The sequence below is a fragment of the Nanorana parkeri genome, unplaced genomic scaffold (assembly GCF_000935625.1).
Source record: "Nanorana parkeri isolate BGI_ZX_2015 unplaced genomic scaffold, ASM93562v1 scaffold103, whole genome shotgun sequence".
In the NCBI taxonomy this organism is placed as follows: domain Eukaryota; kingdom Metazoa; phylum Chordata; class Amphibia; order Anura; family Dicroglossidae; genus Nanorana; species Nanorana parkeri.
This window is the reverse complement of record NW_017306371.1, coordinates 1,285,094-1,309,693: the sequence shown is the minus strand read 5'-3', so window position 1 is coordinate 1,309,693 and position 24,600 is coordinate 1,285,094. Positions and strand designations below refer to the sequence as shown.

At 41.1% G+C, this 24,600-nt stretch overlaps 1 long non-coding RNA gene across 1 annotated transcript; it reads left to right on the top strand.

Moving 5' to 3' along the window:
• The first annotated feature begins 508 nt into the window (after positions 1-508).
• On the top strand, positions 509-23,127 carry LOC108784222. The gene is made up of 3 exons (XR_001941056.1): positions 509-638; positions 16,252-16,255; positions 23,117-23,127. It is a non-coding gene; the product is annotated as an uncharacterized LOC108784222 (long non-coding RNA).
• The last annotated feature ends 1,473 nt before the right edge of the window (positions 23,128-24,600 follow it).

Here is a 24,600-nt window from a genome sequence, read left to right as displayed (position 1 = left end):
AAAGGAGATCTAAAGGCACAAGTATCACATTAGATATTCAGAACAAGCATTGCAAAATAAATTTTAAAAAAAGGCTTTAAAAGGGTATTATGCTCCAAAATACATTCTTACTTTTAAAAACACTGCATATCCATGTCTCTTCCATTTTTTGTGCTTCTGGATCATCTCAGTCCGGGTCACCCCCTACAATGCCTTGTACCACATGCCACATTCAGATAGGCTCCATGCTGTAGTAGAGGTTGGCAAAGTGGAGAGGTGGGCAGGGATGTAGTCGGGACATTATGGAGGAGGGAATAGAGCTATGAGGGAGTAGTGAAAAACTGCCTAATAGTTTTTAAGCATAGTGCTTCTGCAAGTGTGACTACAATAGGACATATCAGGAAGGCAGAATGAAATGTGTACAAAGTCATACAAGAGGTGTAGGTAACCGTTGTTCCCTGAATATATTCACAGGTATTTATCAGGACTAAATTGACATAGACATTTAAAGATACAGATGTTAAAATGGCATGCTGAAGCATATATGATATTTTTTGTTTTATGACTTTAGTGATGCTTCAAAAATATATGAATGTCCATAGCCTGACTACAGTTCTAAATTTCCAGTACAACTCACAAGATTTGCTTGTATGTATATTGTATTAGCAATGTTGGGCTCATGTTAAAAAAAAAACAAACAGCCAGGTTCTTGGTGTCATTTTTCCAATGCAAGCTGTACAAATGAAGAGGAAAATCTGAAAATCTCTAATAATAATAATTGCCTAGTTTTTATATTATTTCATATATTTTTATTACAAACACTACTTATTGTTCTGCTGCTCATCAGGTCACTTCAGCAGCAGCGGGCTATGACTAAAAATAACCTTGTTGTATCATACCTCTAAAGCTTACATTTGTGTATTGTGGGTAATGTTTTCATTATCTCAGTGCAGGTAATGTTCTCTGTGGAGGCATAATGTTTATGGAGTGGCATCAGTCCTTATGTAGTGTTAAAGAAATCTTTAGCCCTTTTCTCATTTAAGTCACATGAAAGCTGAACTCCAAGCAGATGAAAAAAATGCAATTTAATGTAGTGATGTATTCATTAAAGAAAAACAAATGTATATTAAATTCAACTTATGTAAGTAATGGAATATGTCTTGATATCATTCAACAGGACTAGTAGAGGGAGAGGCAGTGTTCTGAGCCAATCATGTATACTGTACATAGGGCCGGCCTGATGGTAATCTGGTGCCTGAGATGATTTCGTTTCGGAGGGTGAGGATGTGCTTACAGGGATTGTTCACTCACTCACACTTGTCGTCCAGTAAGGGGAGGGAAGGAGGGGTGGGGGGGTGTTGTAGGGCAGCGGCACACGCCGGACTGCTCTATCAGTGACTCTGTCTAGCGTCCCTCCCTGCTCACTGGTTGCCAGGAGCTCTCGGGACACAAACCAGGCGTTCCACTCAGCTCTAGGCAACCAGTGATGTCAGTGAGCTGGGAGGGATGACAAACAGAGCCAGGGCCGTTCCTATCCTATTTGATGCCTGAGCCAGCCAGGAGAAGGGGGAGCGGCTGCTGGTTGAGCCATCAGCCGGGCGGGAGGTGGTGGCCGACTAAGATGGAGGGGGCAGGGGTGCTGTTAGTTGACCATGCTGCCACCCTCCCCCCAATGAGATCAGGCTACCTTATTATGGGGACGCCCCTGGATAGAGCATCCCAGGTTTTAAATCTTTGGGTTGGAGCTTATTTGGGGAAAGGGGGTGGTCAAACAGGCTGACCACCTAGCTGACGGTGTCTGATCACTACTTTCTGCACCGTAAGCCAGAGCCATTGGTGTCCTTAACATTGGCTTTTTTAGGTACGTTTAAGGAAGTTGGCTTAAGGCAGTAGGATTGTGCCTGTTCAAGTGCATATACAATCTTTTGCAACAGCACCCTGGCATTCTTATCGCTCCTGCTGAAATGTAACAAGAACCAGCAGCAGGAAGATTAAATCGTCTAACAATTGTCTTACATCGTCTTTATGAAAAAAGTGAAACAAGGTAAATTACACAGCAAGTGCCCAAATTTTATTTTTGCCTACTATAATAATCTAGCTCCACCCATCTGTACAAGACCCTCTAAAGCAAGAAGTGTTACAATATTAAACTGAGTAATGTCGCTGCATAAGACATGCCCAACAAGTTGTTTGAAACAAAAAAGATAGGGATTAGATTGAGCCGGCCACCCTCTTACATGTAGGAAGAATGTATGCTGGATAAAGATATTGCAGCATCTGTTACGTTCTGTATAATGTAGACTTTTATATGTTAATGAACAAGCAGAAACTGTTGCCTACATCCACAGATAAACTTGGAAAAAAATTTACATTTAGAATGTAACCATTTAAACCCAGTGCTCTTGAGAACACATTGTATCAGACTTTGCAAAATCATAAATATTTGGCTTTTCCCCTTTTCAGACACGAAAACCAAGATCAGACCTCTGAATTCAAAGTGCATATTGGCCTCAGGTTCAGTGATTGCCTGAATTCTTTTTACTTTAAACACGGTAATCCAAGGCAGCCAATCAGAAACCATCTTGTACTGATCTGACACAGCGGTGTGAATTCTGATTGGTTGCTGTGGGATATTGTTCGTAAGAAATAGCATTTAGGATTAGAAATACATCAATGAATAAAACCATATGAGAATAAGTATAAGAAGTTTAAAATGTAGCAATCAAACATTACGGTGCAAACTGCAATATACTCTCTATCAGGGGCGTAACTAGAAATCACAGGGCCCCATAGCAAAATTTTGTATGGGGACCTGTCATTTCTAGATAAGTCCACCTGATAACCCAAACAGCCCACCTAAGGGTGACCCTCCAGAGCCCACCATAGAATCTCTATAGTGGGCTCTGCTGGTGGGTCTCAGGTGGGCGGTCAAGCCCTCTTACCTGTCTGGCCGATCCTCTGTCCGCCTCCTTCTCCTCCACGATCGCTTGTGGGCCCTGCCTCTTCCGTCACTGGGCCCCACCTCCTCGATCGCCGGGCCCGCCTCACCATCGCTAAGACCTGCCTCCTCGATTGATGGGCCTGCCTCCTCCATCGCTGTCGAGGACGGGCCCAGCCACCCCCCTCGAAGCTGCTGGTTGTCATCTACTCAGCAGCTGTGAGGAGGTACGCGCCGCTGCACATGTGAATGGCTGCGTGTTTCTCCTCAAAGCTGCCAGTGACAGCCAGCAGCCTGAAATGCCATAGCGACCCAGGTGGCCCACACGGCATTAGTGGGATGTCCTGGCTGGGCCCCCCGGGCCCCATAGCGGCCGCCTGGGTCGCTATGGTGATTGTTACGCCACTGCTCTCTATATACTACAATCAATAAATGCTTTATTAAAATATGTCTAAATTTGGAAAAGCATGCAATATATCACTCACTTGATTGGATCTGTTGCAGATCAAATTAGCAATATAATGCTTGCATGGATCAGGTGTAACTAAAGTGGCATTAGTTCATATTTATATGGGCGCAAAATTATCACTGCTCTGTCTTTTTTTTTGCAACATTAACCCCCCCAACAACAGAACACTCACAGCATTTGAATGAAGGATTTGTTTTATATTTTGGAGTTCTGGATAGATCTAAGTTATACTGCACTCTTACCCATATAAAGCTTGTTTATAAGTTGAGCTAAAGCTGTTACTTCCTGTCCTACATTATTGCCTTTAAGCTGCAATTTCTGACAAAGAGTCACTGTTTAGCAGCCAATACTTTAATTAAATCCTTGTTGTTGAACTGCTGATATCAATGCAGAATTCACAATCACATGTGTGAAGATTTCACCACAAGATAACATTATGACATCAGGTCCTTGCATTTTTGATAAAGTCATTGTACTGTCCACTAACAGGAGCAAATGTACTCTCCTACTTCTCAACATTCTCAGATATGGGTAGCTGATGACAATATATACCAAGCTAGGCCATACTAGTCAATAGGGATAAGTGGAGTGGTTTTGGAAAAATTGATTTTACCAAGAAATTACCATTTCCCTCAGTGGCAACATTTTCCCTGCAGCATCAGCTCTTAAAAATACTGCATGTCACATTTTGTTCGGTCCGGAAACGCACGAACGCGACAAAAACGCAACGAAAACGCAACAGAAACGGAACACAATGCAGCTAAGCAAAAAAAAAAATATTCTTGCTCCACTTTTTATGATGTCAGAGGCAGTCAGAGTGGGAGATAGACAGACAGGTTGGGGTAGAGGTAAAGACATGAACTGCAAACATTTTAAACATGCCCATTACCTTTCCATGGATATACGAGTAAAGGAAAAACATTTATCCGGGCGAGCTTGCAAATCCTCATATAAACTCCAGAACTAACCCTTGGGGTCCCGGAGCCTCAAGATCGGGTGTACCCAATAACGACGTCTCCTGCGGGCTCGTTCTCTGCAGATTGTTGTAGCCAGCACCATCAACAAACATGTGATGCATGTCTGATCACCAGCTTTACATACACAAAGGGAAGTAGATGTTCCGAGAGGGCAAAAGTGACCTCAGAGGAAGGGTCTGCATACTGACCGCCCCTTGGCTAAAAAAAAAAAAAAAAAGAACTGTCAGCATCCGGACCGAAAACGCACAAAAAACGCACTGCATCAGTAGCACCGCCTCTGCAGATCCGCACCTGATATCATGTGAACAGGCCCTAAAGCCTAATTCCACACTCAGTGTCACTCAGTTTATTGGCTATCTAGGATAAGGGGCTACATTGTGAGGGAAACCATGTGTCCTTTTTTACATTTACATTGTTACATTTTAGACTGGGGTGCCATGTGAGTCTGTATACGTTAAAAGGGTGCCATGACTGGAAAGGTTGAGAAACCCTTGTATAGTAAAACAAAGCCATTGATAGTAAATACAATTCCTGGCCTAGGTACAATGAGGGGAATTTATCAAAACTCGAGCAGAAAAAATCTGGAGCAGCTGTGCATTGCACAGCTGTATTGTATAGCAAACATTACCAACATTATTGCTAATGCATCCAATGCCAGTTGCACATAGAGTGATGGGGAGTCAAAGAGAGCAGCGAGCCCTTGGTGTTGAGTGGAGTTGCATTCTATGTTGTTTTATGTCTAGATATGTTTGCATGCCACTGAGTATAATTTGATCAGTAACAAAATTTAGGTACATATTTATAAAGCAATGCAACTGAAATTAAATAAACATTCACTTCATGTGAATCTTGTAGGTGCTTGCATTTTAAATATCAGTGATTGATTTACTACTAGTGAATGTTTGGTGAAAGACACAATGACTACTGCTTTAAATATACCCCTAATGTGTATAGTCTTATTACAGATATATATATATATCTGTGTGTGTGTGTCATTTTATATTTGTTACTCTCTATGTGTGTGTCAGCAGGAGCTTTTAACACGTTTCCTTGTTTTTTTTATCTGCTTCATTGAGAAACACCTGTTGTTTACAGGGCTCGATGTGAAATTTACACACAACAAGGCAGGCCAGTCCCTTATTGGATGGCTCGGTATGAGACTTCCATAAGAGACATGGGAGACAGCTGTGTCTCAAAGGACATAACAACTGTTTTGTTGTCTCTTTGGAAAATCAAGCCACCGTAAAGCTTAATGGATAGAATCCTCCAAATCCATAAAAGACCATGCAACTTAGATCATTGTACTCTGATTGCCTTATTTGGGAATTGTGTTTACAGTTATGCCCTTGAGCAACATACAAGCTATGTGAATAGATCCCTGTGTTTCCATGTTTTGTGTTTGGAAGCACTGTTTGGCAGACAAAATGCTGTTCTACATAAGTTTGAGCCTGCATTAAAACCAATCATCACTGGGTATAGTGGAACTCCAATGATCATACAGTGCAGTCTGATCCAAGAATTAACTTTTGCAGCTCACAAGGGTATTTTCTAGGATTGCGAAAAACTTGGGGCACACTGGGCTGACTCAGCTCCTGGCTTCTTCTTATTCTTCCATATTTCCACAGTAAGGGCTCTATGTCATAATTCATGGCTATGTTTATGCTCACCTGGTAGGTACTAGCTCTAAAATATAATATAAACAGAAAATCCTTCAGGGAGAGTGGGAACCCCCCACAAAGGTCACAGAATATGTGCAGACTGAGACACTGACATGCAAAGGTTAAACCTACAGAGTTCCTGAGAAATGTACAAAGACTTCAACTGGTTTAACTCCCAGCAGCTACTACAAACCGAAATGTCAATATCAGGTAGGAGGACGGCAGAAGAAAAGCACCATATCTCCACCCATTTGTGTCCTTGTTGTGACTGCTTGTCACTGGCATGTTTGGGGGAATCTGCACCCAGCTCACACATCACCAAACAGATATGCACCTCAGAATACCTATCACTAGTGAGATCAGCACCCCAGCACACACAGCTTCCCCCCTACTGCCACATCATCAAAAAATCCTGCGGCCCATCATGCACAGCGCCCTCCACTGAGATCTGCGCCCAACATACACTTCACCAAAGAGATGTGCACCTCAGAACACACAACACCAGACAGATCTGCATCCAGCACACGCAGCTCCCTCCCCACATCCACATCACTAGAAATATCTGAACCCCAGCACCTATAGCTGCCTCTCCTGCAATCACATCACTAGAAACATCAGAAAGATCTGACCGCCAGCACCCATCGCTGCCTCTCCTGCATTCACATCACCAGAAACACCAGAAAGATCTGACCCCAGAACCTATAGCTGCTTATCCTGCATTTACATCACCAGAAACATCTCACTCCCAGCACCTATAGATGCCTCTCCTGCATCCACATCACCAGTGAAATCTGCATCCCAGCACCCAGCCCCCTCTTCTTCATTTACATCACCAAGTGATCTTCACCCCAGCACATAGCTCCTTCTACTTCATCCACATCTCCAGTGATATCTGCACCCCAGCACACACATGGCCAGTGAGATCTGCACCCAGCACACACACATGACCAGTGAGATCTGCACCCAGCACACACACATCACCAGTGAGACCTGTACCCCAGCACACCATTGCCACTGCTCAGTGTCCACATAATCATTGTTATTTACCCTCCAACACACACATTGCATTCCCCAGTATTTATACCACTAACGAAATCTAGCATCCACAGAATCTTCCCCAGTATTCATACTGAGATCTTCAGTGTGGTGTTTACAGTCCACTGCCTGATATTCATGTCACCAATGTCACTTCTGCCCTCTCCTATAGGACTACACACAGTGCCTCATACATAGAGTGCCTTATCCCTCTACTACTTAAGGTACCTTGCTGCCGCTGTTGCTGGGTGTAGGGGACCGCAAAGCCAGTGTTGTTGTGGCATCTGAGTTTGCCAGTCCACTTTACTTCCCTCTGCTAGTGTTGGTTCTCTTCTGGATCCTGAGAGCACCCCAGGAAGAAGGTGCCACTTGATGCATGTAAACAAAAGAAGAGATGACTCATGGCTGCAGTAACTAAATACAGGCTCTTAGATAGGTTGGGGATTAAACAGTGAATGGTGGTAAGTGGGAGTGTTTCCTGACTATAGATGTGACTATATATATCTGATCTAGAACGTCAGATGCTCCTGATCCCTGATGAAGTCACGCTGGACGTAATGCGCATAGGGCGGAGCATTTGACGTTACATTGATCTCTACGACTGACGGCAGCAGTCATTTGAAACTCTTGCACATACTCTTAAGAGAGAGTCCATGCTATGTCACCACTGCTTTTATGTGAGTAATTTTCTTTTAATAAATCATACTCTGTTTGGATGGTTATGTGGGACGTGTGGAAAATAAAGTAAAAGGCATATGCTTAAGGTATATTTCTCTAGAAATGTCCACTTTTTATAGCACTGGGTATCTGCCAGTATGGTAAAATATGTACACCAATATCTACGAGTGTTTTGGGTGAAAAGTTTTAATGCCATAATAATATTTCACCTTTGTTATGTGGATACCCCCCTAACTTTCTTTCTTAGATGAGAATGAGGGACATCTTCCAGCCCAAGGTATTTAAGTAATAAAAACACCCATGCCATGCCCCTAGTTATGTGGGCCATTAAGAATTTATATGCAAAAAACAATTGCTTAAACCTAGATTTTTTAAAATTACTGTTCCCTAAGGGCAGATTCACACCATTTTTCGGACCAGATCTGGTCCGGAAAATGCTGTGAACCTGCCTGCAGTTCCAGTGCATTCCAGGCCAGACAAAATGAGACATTCAGTATTTTTCTGGTCTGGTCTGGAACGGACTGCGCTCGTGTGAACAGAGGCCAAAAATAGCATAGGGATACAATAGGATGCATTTTGGGTCTGGAAACAATCTGGTCTAGTCTGGAGATGATCTGGATGTGGTGTTAATGGACCCTTATACCAGCTTTTCAAAATAGTAAACATGATATTTAAAAGATAAGATAAGGGTTTTAGTGCAGAATAACACTTTTCGTAGTTATAGTTGGCAAATAAATCGTACATTTTCATAGATATCTGAACATCAGACCCCAAAAAAGGGAGAACTGAGGAGGAATAGAGGGACAGAGGGATTTGCTTCCAAATGAGGGACAGAATGGCAGATGGCTGGCAATCACTGTCAATACCTTTTCCACTTTAGTGCTGCTAGCTTCTAAGTAACAGTTGGTATTGGTGAATCAAAAGCTGCAACCATACAGTGCAGATTTTGTTTTGTATGAACTGCTTTACCCTGTAGTAATGGACGATGTTTTTGAAAAACTGCCACTTCCCCGTTCCAGCAGTGCAAGAGGTCCTATCATAGAAACACTCATACTTCCCATCAGTAGTCAATAGGACTTTATATGGTCAGCATAACCATTGGTCAGCATTATTTCTTCCAGATCTCTGCAGTAATCCTGAGTGGCACTTTGCCTCTGTACTTGAGCTTTCTCTAGTAAAGACCAGTCACTGCTGCTCTCTAACTCTCTCCTTGTACAGGACTATGCCTATAACTCCTGGGACAAAAAATACATTCGTAATATAAGCATACAGCCCTTTGCAGCAACGTTTATGAGCCCTAAAAAGGCTACATTACATACTACAGGTTCTCTTTAAGTTCCAGGAAAATGGAGTGCTATCTATTGAGTAAGTATGGGGTGCCGTACAAACATTTCGGACAGGGCATCATATCATTAAGACTAACCCTGGACGTTGCTGCTGTTTTTATGTTTTCAAAATAAGCAAGCATCAATGTATTCTCATAAACAGAAATATAACGAGTGTGATGATGCCTAATCCGTAACCACATAAACTAAGTCAAATTATATTGCATTACACAGAAAAATAATTCATAGAGTAAAGAAGCAGTTTTAATTTCTTTTAGTCACTGTAGATTACATGCAAGACTGACTCCATCTTTGAAGCATGAATAAAAACACCTCATGATATCTAGTCTGCTGCATGTAGTGGTTCAGTTGCCATCACAGGCTTGCCCGCGGCATGATTGATAGGTTCATCTTTTAAGAAATAAATATTTTTTTTCTGTGAAGTAATAGGTTAGAAATTTGTTCTGCAAAGCTTGAAAGAGAGAAGTGGAGGTAATGGAGTATTTCAGCTGCAACATTTAGTAACAGTAGTTGGACCATGAAATGTCTAGCAGATGGGGCATCTGAAGATATGATACATACACAGCACTAAGACAGCAGCGGTGTAATAACACTGCAAATACAGGGACATTATAGAGAAAGTTTAAACATGTGTGATCGTCTCTGTCCAATCTATAAAATGGAGCCTGTTGCTTTTACAGGATAAACCAACCTAATCTATTGCTTCAGTTATAAGTAAAAGCTAGTAACGTGCCCCTCTCTATATCTTTTGGGGATACCCCACCAAGTGTCTGGTTGTACTGGCTGTAGACATTTACAAACCAATGAAGTCATACTCTTCCAAATATTTGTAATTTGTATATTTTGTAAAATTGTAAAGAAAAAGTCTGCAACAAGAATAAGGCGACTCATAATAGTCATGACGAATGAGTGTAGCTGGATAATTAAGTGCACACATACTGTCTTTTCCCGAGGGATATCAAAAGCTAGTGGGTCAGTTATCCCTTTGCTTACATCACTGATTACTGTTGGACCTATATGGATTGGACTTGATGGACGTATGTCTTTATTCAACCGCAAATACTATGTAACTATGTAACTTTTAAATTAGCAATGATCCACATAAATGTAGTTTATTTTTCCACAGAGAAAATTATATCCAAATGACTCTGGGTCATTACAGTTTAGAATTCACGCTTCAAAAAGAAGCTATGAACACATTGGATTGGCCCAGGGAAGAGGTATACGTTCTGGTGCCAGAGGATATGAGTTTGAAAGGATTTAAAGTTGTGTCAGCAAGTCATTGTCATAACTGGAGAGAAGGGTGTAGAAAATGTAATATGAATCTATTGTTATTTCTGTGGTGGTGAGAGGATCCAGGCTGACCATACTTCAGAAATCTAGCTGGGCAAGCTGCTGTTATTTGCCACCTTATATAAATGCAAATTGATATTCATGAATTTCTTCCAAAATTGCAAACATAGAAGTTCCTGTGGCTTCCATTTCCTGGCTATAGGTTTCCTCGCTTAATATAGCAGCAATCTAGGCAAAGCCCTTTCAGAGTTCCTGATGCACATAATCATCCACCAGCCATAATAAACCTGCACTTTAGAGTAGGCTGTAAGACCAGAATAGACTATAGACCAGAATATTGATGTTTTCAGGTCATATCACCTTTACCTGGAAAGCTATTTTAAAAAAGGGAAAAAACTGAGAACTGCTATGGGGTTCAATGCCAATGCCAAACAGCCCCCAAAGAAGGTGAAAGGTGAAGTAGAAAATACTTTCAAACAACAGGTTTAGCCTTAAAGCTGTAAATGGTATATCAAAAGCAGCAATGAATTCAAGGGACATTCCCGGTCACAGTGTACTTTGGCAGCATATTAAAATTCCTCACTAAACCTGCTGAAGTAGTCAGTGCTGTTCATTTTGTCAGAAAAAGGCTGGCATGATGCACTCTATTCCTGGAAACTGGTTACAACTAGGACAGCAAAACTGTTTGAACACTCCATTTCTGGCTTGCTGCAGGAGCAACCACATGCAGAGGTCGCAGGGAAGATGTGTAGGGCCTGAAGTGAAGCTTCAAGGTTGGTGCACACCTAGGCGATTTATCTCACAAAACAATTATTTACATTAAAGTCAATGGAGGCTGTTCACACCTTTGCGTTTTGTCATGCGGGCGACATTGCCTGTCGCGCAAAAAGGTGCAGGACCTATTTTCGGGTGGTTTTTGTGCAGTTTTGGTCCCATAAACATCTCTATGCATTGAAAACAGCGTGTTTCCAAAGCAAAATCGCACAAAAACAGCTTATCAGCTCAATCGCATAGGTGTGAACCGGGCATCAAAGAATACTTTGCATTGCTCAAAAAAAATAAATGAAAGGGAAATGGAATGGCCTTCTGCATACAGGGCAACCCTCTCATCCAATATGCAGTCCAGAAAATGATGGAGTAGATCGAAGTGCTTTTGATATTGTTGCCATGACTATTGTATATAAAGCTGGTGGGCCCATCTGCATCTGCGTGCCATGTCAATAGACATGCGTTAGCATGCGTTATGTAATGGATAACAACAATAACTTGCATTGTTGCACATGCTACCATAGGACAGCAGAATGCATTTGGCTGGATGGAAAGGAAGGCTGCCAAGATGACACCAGGTAATTGTTCATGGGATCTCTGGTGCAGACGAGTGCCTGGGGATTAATGCTTTTGCGATTGCAACATGCAACATGCACATGTAAGTATTACAGAAACAATCTCCAAGACAACCTCAGAAGAAAATCTTAACTTACCTCACACTACTTGTACCTGCTCAGTCCTGCAATCTAGCTATGTCCCAATGTATTAAAATTGGCTAGTGAGTTGTCAGGCAAGGCATCTACAGATTAGCCCTAAAGAATCGACCTCCTGACTCCAATCAAAAGATTGCCTTCAGTTGCCAACTCTCAAGAGGTCAATTCTCAATTTATAGCAGAAGGAGGAAGAGCTGTGGGTTTTGATCTTATAACTGGGTCTGTAAACCTGGGTATGAACTAGATTTTTTGGTTGATACAAAAAAAAAAAAAATCTAATTGGAACATTCAATAATGGCATCAGAGACTTGAAGAAAATTGCTCAAAATGTCATTTGATTTAAAAATAAATAGAAAAAATAGAAGCATGATGCATCCAGGCATCAATCCGAACCTCCAAAGCACCAAAATGCATGCAAACGCATGTAGACACAAGATGCAACCATTGCATAATTTTCCTTGGCTAATCCAAAGGACTGTTTCAATGGACAACGTTTAAATGTTTAATGTTTAAATTAGAAAAAAGGTGATCGGCAATCTCTCTGGCTCTACCGTCTATGGTTAATAGTTGATTTCCCTAAAAAATGGAAGTCCTCTCAGATAGCTGATTAGATGTTTCTGCCTCTCAATGATTTACATCATTCACGTAATAAAACGTACAGAACAGCCGCTGGTCCATTTGCAATATTGACGGCTTCAAAACACATCAAATTGGCCACTTTTGTTCTTTCTGATGCTGGTAGACTGGGAAGCTGTGAAGAGAAAGACATTTGTCACTGTGTCTAAATAATGCTGAAAATTTGTCCATCTTAGTGAATTCCTACCCCTAATGTGCAGCAGATTTCACCAATCAGGAATCCCTGACCCCTCTAAAGGTGCCCATACACTGCTCGATTCTCGTACGAGAATCGCGGGAAATCCCGCGATCGTACGAGAATCGAGCAGTGTGAACGAAGACGTGCAACCGTTTCTACTGTACGGTCGCACGTCTTTTGTCTAAGGAGCACGCTAGAAAACCAGCCGAAAATCGTACGATTTTCGGCTGGTTTGAACGGTGTTTGGGAGACAAATGCCGAACGGGCCAGTGTGCGCACGCGCACACTGCCCGTTCAGCATTGCGGTCATCGGAAGCCCGCCCCTCGGGGGGGCGGGCTTGCGATGATCGAGAGTACGATCTGCCTGTCCAAGATGGGCAGATCGTACGTTTTTTTAATCACTTTACAACCATCACGATGGTTGTACAGTGTATGGCCACCTTTATGGTTAGTAGAAGCATTACACAAGATTAACATATCCTTCAAGCACTACTTTCTCAACCATTGCAGTGGGGATACCTTTGCACTGAAAAGGTTAAGTGCTCATTTGAGTCTAGGTGCTAAAATGAAAAGTTATACTCACCCGAACCGTGGAGCCAGCTGGCAGCTACTCTGGTCCCTGAAGCCTTTTGTCATGTCCTATACAATATATAGAATGTGATGACAGAGGCTCCAGGGACTGGTCTAAGAGTAAGCTGGCTCTCAGGATCGGGTGAGCATAACTTTTTTTTTCGCACCTAGACACAAACGAGTACAAACAAGCACAAATTAGATAATTTCTAATGCTCTTTTACTTCTCAAGGAATTCAAGGGCTACTGTTTTCCTTATGAAACCACTGATTAGGTAGATATAGTGAATGCAGTGCCTTCCGCCTAGCAGTCAGTTTGCTTTAACTGCTGGCGTCACTTCTGGCCTGTCCGGTGGCAGAAGAGGCCATGTGTGCAGGTAAGAGGAGCTAGGAAGGAAGGAAGGAAAGGAGGAGGGGGGATGCAGCCCTTACCAGCCCACCTGAGACCTGTTCAGAGCCCACCATAGACAGTCTCAGATGGGCTAGCAGCATCTATGGTGGGCTCTGCAGGGTCAGTCTCAGGTGGGTCCTGTGTCCAGTTCGTCACTAAGCCCTGCGTCCAGCACGTCACTAAGCCCCGTGTACAGAGGCGGGGGGCCCGGCCTAAAGCCGTGTAAGGGGCCCCAAAATTTCTGATGGCTGCCCTGCACCAGATGAATGAATAGACTATATTTGAAGGTCTAAGATAGTAATGTTTCCAAGCATGCAATGTAGATTAACATGTGGTCATGTTACTGTCAGCCATGACACTCGTAGGTTGTGGAGGAGAAGGGTGGTACATTACACACAATACGTCATAGCTGGTAGGGAACACAGAACAATATAGTGCTATAACCAGAATGACCACAAGATGGCAGCACATGAATTAGCCATACAATATCAATGAGAAAATGGCTTAAGGAAAATAAACTATCAGCGTTATTCACAATGGGTGAAGAGTTTGGGGAAGACAGGAGAAGTGAACAATCTAGGACACAATAGCTGATTTAGAAACATTTCCAGTTCAGCTATGTTAACCTAGATTGTTCACTTCTCCTGCCTTCCCCAAACTCTTCACCCTTTCGTGAATAGCCCTGTATATAAATTATCATCTCACATTTGTATAAATATTAACTATGATTATGAATGGTCATATTTTATACAACTATTGTGGCAGCAAAATGTACTGTATATAGGTTAAAATCTGCACTATTGTTTTACTTCAATTTTAACTATGCATTATAGCTCACTTGGATAGTATTTTCATCCTTAAGAAAATATAACATTCTTTGTTTACTTATCCTCTCCAAGAAGTCATGGAGATCAAGGTCCACCCCTGAGAATAAACAGGTTCAGTGGTTAACACCACGGTCTCTTGGTCTCCTGGTCTGCAATGCAGAATGAATGTTTACCGACTGCCACTACAAATACTATTTCCCCCAGGGAGAAATAATTGATTGTAGTATTGTACTACTTATTCACTTATGACCTGTAGAAATATTTAGGAAAGAAGAAGAATTAGAACATTGCTATGCCAGGCAGAGTACAGAGATGGTGGCATATCGGCAGATGTCATGTATGACACCTCCTAGGACTCCCAATCTTACTGTTACCATTTTTATCCATTAAATTGTGCCTAACTTGATAAAAATGGGTCTGTTTAATTGAGTTGGGGTGGAGCTTTTGAACACTGTAGGTGAAGTTTATTTATTCCTTTAAAGTAGTCAGAGACTGTCTACCCTAATGGCTCAATGTCCACAAGCAGATCCAGTATAAAACAATCCAGTAATTATTTAAAATGTGACTTAAGCTCCACCATGACTCCTTTCTTTAATGAAGATGTGTGTAACACTACAGTAGGCGCATTACTTACCATCAGGGGCGTAGATAAGGGGGGGATAGGGGGGTCCCCCCCCTGCAATCAGGTAGCAGGGGAGGAGGGGGGTTTGTATTATCTGTTTTTAGTCTTAAGTCCACTTTGTTGCAAAGTCCAGAGTCTAGTGCTTTCCTATGCTCCAAGTCTAGTGTGTTCCTAAGTGTATGCGCACACCTAGACGACACATCACCGCACGATTCCGCTATAGCCCACCTGAGACTCTCCACAGCCCTCCTGAGTAGGGTTGCAGCTAACGATTATTTTCAAATAAATTAGTTAGCTGATTATTAAGTTTGATTAATCGGATTTAAAAAAAAGCTCCAGTGATGGACTACTAGTTTGTATTGAGATTGTAGTCCATCACGGGGGCAAGCTTGGAGCGGTGGAAGTAGAAATGTGCAATATAGTACATTATACAGCGCCGCAATGCAGAATACCAGCAGCTATAGAGGAATACAACAAATTGCAGAATTAGTACATTATACTATAATGTACTATTGCTGGGATTTGTAGTCCTATGTAGCTGGCGTTATTCTGAATTGTGCTGTATAATTTATTATTGCTGGGATTTGTAGTCCTCTATAGCTGGTCGTATTCTGCAGTGCGCTGTATAAGGATTATACTGCACAATACAGAATACCAGCAGCTATATAGGAATACAACAAATCCCAGCAATAGCACATTATACAATAATGTACTATTGCTGGGATTTGTAGTCCTCTGTAGCTGGTGGTATTCTGCATTGCACTGTATAATTTATTATTGCTGGGATTTGTAGTCCTCTATAGCTGGTGGTATTCTGCTTTGCGCTGTATAATGATTATACGGCACAATACAGAATACCACTGACCAGTTATAGAGGAACACCAAATCATAGCATTAGTACATTATACAGGCTGTTTAATGTATTATTGCTGTCATTTGTTGTTCCTCTATAGCTGCTGGTGTTCTGCAGTGTGGCGCTATATAATACAGCGGCACAATGCAGAATACCACGACCAGTTATATATATATATTTTCAAACAGGAACATTAAAAAGTTTTAGATTCTCCCCATGGTGGTGGTGTTGGGGGGTTCCTTCCTTTCAGTAATGTATGTAACTTCATATTATTATATATTATTCATATTATTCTGCGTTGGTATATAATGTATTCCTGAGATTTGTAGTCCTCTATAGTTGTTGGTATTCTGTATTGCTTTATAATATATTGCTATGTGTTGGGCCTCCATGGTGGATCAGTGGCTTTAGACTCGCTTCTGTTCTCCTTTCTCTTGGTGCGGCAGCACCCCTCCTAAACCACCATGGAGTGTAGGCTTGAAATCACTCAAGTCTCTCCTCCATGACAGATTAGAAGGGGCAATGTCTTGAAAATTGAAACAAGCCTAGGCTCCTAAATTAACAAAGCAGCACTGGAGAATGAGGGGATTTGAAGGTGGATCAGTAAGGGAAAACATAGGCAAGGGAACAGTTTGTCTAGAGCATTGAACTATGGATTTATTTGTGGGGGGCGCTAATGAAAGACTTTCCCACAGGCGCCTAATTTTTTACCCAAATAGAGCTTTCTTTTGGTGCTATTTGATCGCCGCTGGTTTTTATTTATTTCATTTTTTTATATAAATGAATAAAAAAAATTGTGGGAAATAAATATTTTCAACTTTTTGTTATACAAAATATCAAATAAAATCAAATTTCTTCATAAAATTAGGCCAACATTTATTCTGCTAAATGTTTTTGGTAAAAAAAAAAAATCCCAATAAGTGTATACTAAGTGGTTTGTGTGAATTGGTACCAATTATAAGTCTTTTGAAAACATGGTTTTTATCCATATGGTGTCGAACAACAAAATCGGTATTGCTCAGGGTAAAGGATTGGTTTAGGAATGATATGGCTGGTATATTTTTTTCAAACCTTGGTGTGTCTGCTAGATAAAATCTTATAATTTGAGGAAGCTGAACCCCCCCCAGCAAAAAAAATTATCTACGGCCCTGCTTACCATATAAGATAAAGTGCCTGTGTGTTCTTTAATCTCAAAGAATCCTGAGATGCCCATTTCTGCCAGACCAAAGTCAGCTATCCGTGTGTGGCCAGCACTCTTCAGATCCCAGTAAAAAAAGAAAAGAATGGAGAGTATGCACTGTGTGTCAGAGAGTAATTAAATAGTAAAAAAAAATCCTAATAAATATAAAAAACAAATTCCTTTACTGTGTATTATTTTATTGGATTGCAGTTACTGCATGCTACAAAAGATTGTAAGTGAGGTTCTTAACCCTTTCGCTGCCAAGGCCTTTTTCCATTTTTTTGCACACATGATATAATCCACATTTTAGGCCTGAAAATTACTTTACACCCCCCTAAAACATTATATATTTTCTGAAAGCCAAAATGAACAAAATGGTGGCAAATTTTTATGTTGCATATTAGTGCAACTCTTTGTCAAACCCAAAAATGTTGAGAAAAAAGCACCTCATTTAAATTTAGTGCACCAAAACACAATATAATACCCATTTTTTGTAAAATATAAAAGACGAGGTTATAACTAGTAAATAGATCCCTAACTTGCCCAGGTTCAAAATTGTGTGCTCCAAAAAAAGCACCGACCAGCGCCAAAAGAAACCTTCCCATGGCCCAATAAGCTTCTTAAAATCCAGTATTGCTGGAACAGCTGACAAAGCGTTGGAATGCTTCACCGACTGGCGATCACACATTCCACCGCCAAAAAACTGGGCGGGATTACGTTAAAATGTGTGACCACGTCAACAACCCACGTAGTCACAACCTTTGATAGAACAGCGACCGTGAGATGGAGCTGTTAGTCACAGGACCCCGCCCCCTTGCTGAGAAGCCCGTCGGCAGTGCAGGGCCACAGGGACCCTGCAGTATACTGTGCCATATTCCACCAAGGGAAGTGCCCAGGACCGCACCTCACTGGGGCCCCCCACAACCTACGGCACTGGTGCAGCCGCAGAAGTTCCGCCCCTGTAAAACCTCTTCCTGTCCAGGCCATTTTTCAGTGTTCAGCGCTGCGATACTTTGATATTTATTCCGTCATACAACGCTGTACTGAAATTAATTTTATACCATTTTTTGGGCACAGATAGATAGAGCTTTCTTTTGGTCGTATTTAATCACCACTGGAATCTTAATTTTTTTACTATATAACAAAAAAAGTATCCTAAATTTTGAAAAAAAATCTGTTTCCCTATGAAATGTTATGAAACATTTATTATCACCCCAATTGTTTGGTAAAATATAAAAGACGGGGTCACATTGGGTAAATAGACACCAAACATGTCAAGCCTAAAAATGCAAAAATGCAAAATCGCAGAAAATGACCATACCCAAAATTGGCCATAGGCGATGCTTTAAAAGCTTTTACCGCTTTTTACCGCACTCAGATGAGTGTTATCAGTGATTAATGGCCCTAAAGTTATTGCTCTCACTCGGACGTTTGCGTCGACGCACCAAACACAAGCGATCGCTTGAATGTAAACATTGCTATCTGTTTACATGTCTGACAGTTTCCCCACTCGTGTGCGCGCCGCACACGAGCGAGGGGAGGGGAAGGACGTCTTAAGACGCCCTCCCGCTCCTATAAGGCTCCTGTCCGGTCGTTCAGGAACGGCCATGGACGGGAGGTGGTTAACAAAAAATATATATAATAAATATTTTAGGGGGTCTGCATCATTGTGGAGAGCGGTAATGGCAAAAGATGGAAAAAAGTAGATGATGACATCTGCAGATGCTGCAGATTTGTCGACTGCAAACATCCATAATGCAAATCTTCTGTTCCACCACATCCCAAAGGTGCTCTGTTGGATTGAGATCTGGTGACTGTGGAGGTCGTTTGAGTACAGTGGTCCCATTATAATGTTCAATAAACCAGTTTGCGATTTTTGCTTTGTGACATGGAGCGCTATCCTGCTGGAAGTAGCCATTAGATGAGTACACTGGGGTCATAAAGGGATGGACATGGTCAGCATCAATACTCAAGTAGGCTGTGGCATTTAAATGATACTTAGTTGGTACTAAGGGGCCCTAGAAAATATCCCCACCACCATTACACCACCACCAGCCTGAATCGTAGATACATATACATTTATTGCAGATAAAAGTCACATTCACTGGTCTGAGCTCCTCCTTCTGTTTTTCACCCGCAATAGGGCTTAGACATAGAGTGAGAGGAAGTTTTAGGGCTTATGCACCTTGCCATCTGAAACAGCGTACAGTGCAAAGGCGCACTATTGATTACTAGGTCTCTAGGCGGCTTGCGTGTGCATCCTAGTTAAGAAGAACGCTAGATGGCTGAAACCACAGCAAGCTAGCAACAAAAGACATTAGTCGGCTCCTACCTCCTAGCATCCTTTGTTGTAGAACACAGGCAGCTCCAATAAAGTGCACTTAATTTGTAAGCTGTACGCATTTTAATGTTAATACAAACATTTACATGGGTATAGTGTAAACTAGTCTTTTAAATATACCATTGAAGATTTTTTTGTTATATCTCTTGTTAAATCTACTGAGCTGATCATTTCCCCTGCTCTGTGCCGGCACTTATGTTATCATGTACATTATTGCAAGACAAGATGGAGAAGTGTTCTATATAATTTGTCAGTACATTGAGTTCAACCAATAGATGGATAGGAAGTCCTAATTCACTCCCTGTCCCAGAGTGACAACTTTAGTCCATAGTTACAGTACATTGAGTGGGTGTTGTCACCTACGAAAAGTGTGTTAGTGGCAGAATTACCAGGTGAAAATAAAGGGGAAAAAAAGCCTGACAAATGGAAAGTGATGCAGTCGCTGCATCTAAGGACTGGTAAGTTGTAGTAAACCATTTTTGTTCTTGGGTTTAGAAACACTTTTAAGCAGAACTGAAGTTAAGAAAAAAAAATCTGCTAGGAGGAAGATGCAAAGTCTCTAGAGGCAACAAAGTTTTCTTCTTGCTCCAAGCAGTTTATTTATTTTGTGTATACTGCCAAAAAGGTGATATACAAGTAACAATGTAAATTTACAGGCACATATTAAAATAAAATATATATATAAAAAGAGAGAGAGGGATTAATAAAGCTTTTTATATGAAAGTAAAATCTGAAGGTGTTCCACATTACCAAAGGCATGTTATGGGCATATTTACAAAGCAGGGAATCTGATATTCAAAATTCACTGCAAGTGAATCTTCCAGGTGCATGTTTTAATAACATTGATTCGCCAGTAAATGTTCGGTGACAGTAACCGCTTTATAAATATGTATATCCTTATTAAAAAAAATATCCCGCTTCTTCATAAAAAAACAGCCTCATGTCACAAATACTTGGCATATTGCTACAGATCTCTGTTCTGTAGCTTATTACTTATTTCCGTTGCTTACATTTTTAATAATAAGTGCCATATGGGAGGTTCTGCATAACCAAATGCTAAATCTCAGAACTTTATGACATTTTACTGTACTTGGACATTCAAACAAGTTTTCATCTAAAGACATGTTGAAGATGCAGATTTCATGCTAGATTGAATACATTTCATCCTGAGGCTCTGTGAGTAGTACCATGAATGCATCCTAACTAGGAACTGTCAGCTGCTCTAATGCAGTACATTTAAATATTAATTTTATTAAGCAGTTACGGAAAACGGTTGTCATTTTAACAAATGGGGACATTTTCAAGCCAAACTCCGGGCAAAACCTTTTTTGTGTTGAGTGGGGAAGGGGAATAAAATGAGGGAATAGTGATGTGAATTTGAAAAAAAACAATTAAAATAAGTAAGCAAATTGATGAGATTCATGTAAACACTCAATTCCAATGCAGTATTAGAGATTTGATGCCAATATATTAAATATTATTGTTAAACATATTTAAAAAAAGTTAAAAATTGTGGTGGAGGAAATTTAGAGAACATAGATTAGTTTAAATTCGATGGAGGTCTGAATGAAAAATGGCAGCAAATAAATATCAATAATAGGAATAAATAGATTGTAATAAAAAGGTAGAAATAATATATTTGCAGTATTAGAATCTGCCCCAGCAGAAAGGAGATCAAGAAAGGGTTAAATTATGGGGGCATGCCGTTATTTGAAGTGAAGAATCGCACTAGTAACTAACGCAATTGAGCATCAGTTACATGAGATGCGGTGACGTCACTGATGCAAAAACCACTTGGATGCGGGGCTATAAATAGGAGTTGAGCCGCACTTTGTTTGAAGCACTGGCACCGAGCACTTTAAGCATTATCCCCTGGTGAAGCCATGACTCTTGTGCAGAAACATGTTGGGGAAAATACTAAGGGGGTACATTTAAAACACTAGTTAGTGGTGGAAGGCCCAGCAGGAAAACATTTTTTGAGAGGAAAGTAGGAAGAAAAAAAAACAGAAAGTATGAATCCATAAAGAAAGACAGAGCAAAACTACAGGGCAACCATTATAGGAAATTGTCACATATTATAAAGTTAACACGCAAATATCAAAAAATTCATACACAAAAATGTATTTATTAGGTACAAAAGGAAAAAGGTTTTGAAAGTGGGTAAAAGTGCTGGATAAGCACTACTAATTTAAACTAGAGTGGGGAATGGGGTCCAATATCTGTCAGGTTTTATGGTTGTTTCCAATGGGAAGATTCACCCTCACTTCCTGTGCCTGTGACATGGGGGGTGATTTACTAACCTAAACACACGCACGAGGTGCGTGTGCATTTTTACACAGCAAAACATATTTATCAACCAAACACGAGCAACGTGTCACATTTTCATGCCGTTATGGCGCGTTTTTATGTATTTACGTACGTGCGCGTCATGTAGCATGCGCCATAGGCTACACGCCGCTCTAATAGCGGCATGCAAGTCACTAAAAGCATATTTCCACTAATGCCATATATAGAAAAATCATGCACATGATGCATATATAATGCTGCTTCACAGTTTAGACAAAAATGGTTAGCTCATGCATTTACATTCCTGCATTCATCAGCGCAAGCAACACAATGTAGAGCTAATTTACACAACATCACCTTGCAATTCATGCAGGGCTTTGCACAACTCACCTGCTGGGTGTGTACACACTACAAAGGTGTCTAGATTCCCCCAATAGATCATGCTGGGAGGGAACACACTACAGAGGTGTATACTTGTTCGTGGCGTGTTTATAAGGTTAGTAAATCAACCCCATGGTGTCAGAAGAAAGTTATAACAACCTCACCACTCTAACCCCTCCCCTACTTTAGACATAAATGATAAAAAAAAAAAAAGCTTGGGCTTCAGTTGTGCTTTAACAAAAATATATTACAAAACAGCTTGTTTAGCGCTTATTCATTTTATACAATTTAAAACCTTTTATGCTTACAACACTTTTTCCTACCATTCTGATTCTTTCCTACGCTTGGTCAGGCCTGGACAAGGTCACTGTATCACTATAATACTGGGGGATTAAATACATGGAGATTATTATTGGTTCATGGGATTCACTGTTGAGTGGCCCCATTAGTGTGTCTTACACTTGCAAAAGCTATTGAAACATACTTCACTATCAATGCGCCATCTGTAGCCATTGGAAAGTCCACTAACTGAAGGGTCCTATCTTACAAGGAACTTAATCCTCCCGTCCCATCGCACTCCTGACCGGACAAAAACCCAAATCCAACTGGGTGGGTGCCTCCGTGAAATGTAGATAGATGAAAGTAGTCACTCGCACTCCATGATATTAAAGTCAATGCTGTTTATTGACTGAGATAACACACATCTCCTTTGCTAAGGAGATGTGTGTTATCTCAGTCAATAAACAGCATTGACTTTAATATCATGGTGTGCTAGTGACTACTTTCATTTATATATCTTACAAGGAGCCACAAAAATATGGCCTGCTTAAGCAATCAGAAGAATAATTTATACGTTACTCTGCACAATTCAAGTCTGTTAAATATACCATTGAAAGTGTTTTGTTATATCTGGTTGATAAGTGCAAAAAAATTAAAATATGTTTGCACTTACGGTAAAAACATTTTTTCCAAGTATATTGAGGGATACAGGAATTTAGGTATTTAATTACAGTTGGGTTATACTGCCACCTACATGTGGTTGGGACACTGGCAAACAAAAAAACATTACAAGCCAACTTCTCTATAACCCCTCCTCAAGCCAGCATGCCTCATTTTTTTGGACAAGCAGTACATAGGAACAACAAACACAGAGGGGTGGGACCTGTATCTTTTAATGGACTTGAACAAAAATATTTTATGGCAAGTACACAAATGTTATTTTTTTTATTGTGCATAGAGGGACAAAGGAATTTAGGAATTCTATTACAGTATTTAAAAAGAATCAGCTCTTGAATCAAGCTAAATGGGGAGAAAATCTTCAAAAAGGCAGAGGAACTGCTATGACCAGGAGGATGACAGATGATCAACCTGATGTTTCTCAGCGGGAAAGGAGAAAAAACACTGCCAAAAGGTAACTCCTGACTGAAGTAGCAATGGACCCCTTCCAATGAGACTGGAGAGCTAACCAGCAAATCCACCAAGATCACAGGTGAAAAAAAACACTGCCTGACCTAAAAGGTGAGCAAAACAGACCAACAGAGGGGAATAATTTACTGGTTCCAGACCCAGGAGAGAAAACAAATCGCTAAAGGTAAGTCCACAGAAAAGACCAGCCAGTAAAAAATAAGGACGATGGGTCAAGCCCTGTATTCTTAACCATAGAAGCAGAGTGAGAGGTTCCAACATGAGGAAAGGACTGTGCAGCGTATCAACTCATATTATAATAAGATAGCAAAGTTGTGGGAGCCCGCATAATATACAATCCCAATGGATATCCCAAAGAGAACTTCCTAAGCCTGGAGGAACCAGTCTGATGCATTCTGAAGTGGAAGGTAAAGCAGACAAGCAGAACCGTTAAAAGAAAGGAGATAGCCAGGGCTGAGGCTCCCTCATAACTCGAGTGTTGCATATAAGCATCCGATCAGAAGGATGAATAGATTTTTCCACCTGACATGTAGACTGTACCCAAGGATAGAAAGAGAACATTGCACACCTGTGTAACTAGTGCCGCAACACATGATTCTAGGAATCAGCAAACCTGCCCTGAACCCCTGCCTCATGCTTTACTGAGGAACTCTGTTTACTAGGAGCACTCTCCTGATTGGGAGCAAGAAGGAAGGAAATAGAAGGTATTTCCTTAAGAGCATCTGTAGATGAATGACCCAGCTCCTGGTGATCAGGTCCTACAAAAGGTCCGGATATACACTATCCACCACAGGGGATAGTTGTAGCAGTATCCTAGCGCAATCCACTTGCTAACTGTGCATTGTAATACAGGGCCATCCCCACAAAGGATATTTCCTGCTTAACAGGAAAAGGGGGAGCACGCAGGTTCTAAAGCCTAACCCTCAGCAACGGAGAACCAGAATTCAAAGAATTGACAGCAGGAGAAGCAGCGTGGCCAATAGTGACGAGCAAAGTTCCCAAACCTTCCCAGGAGGAGAATGTCCCATAGCATTCAGGAGTTTTCCAATGATTCACT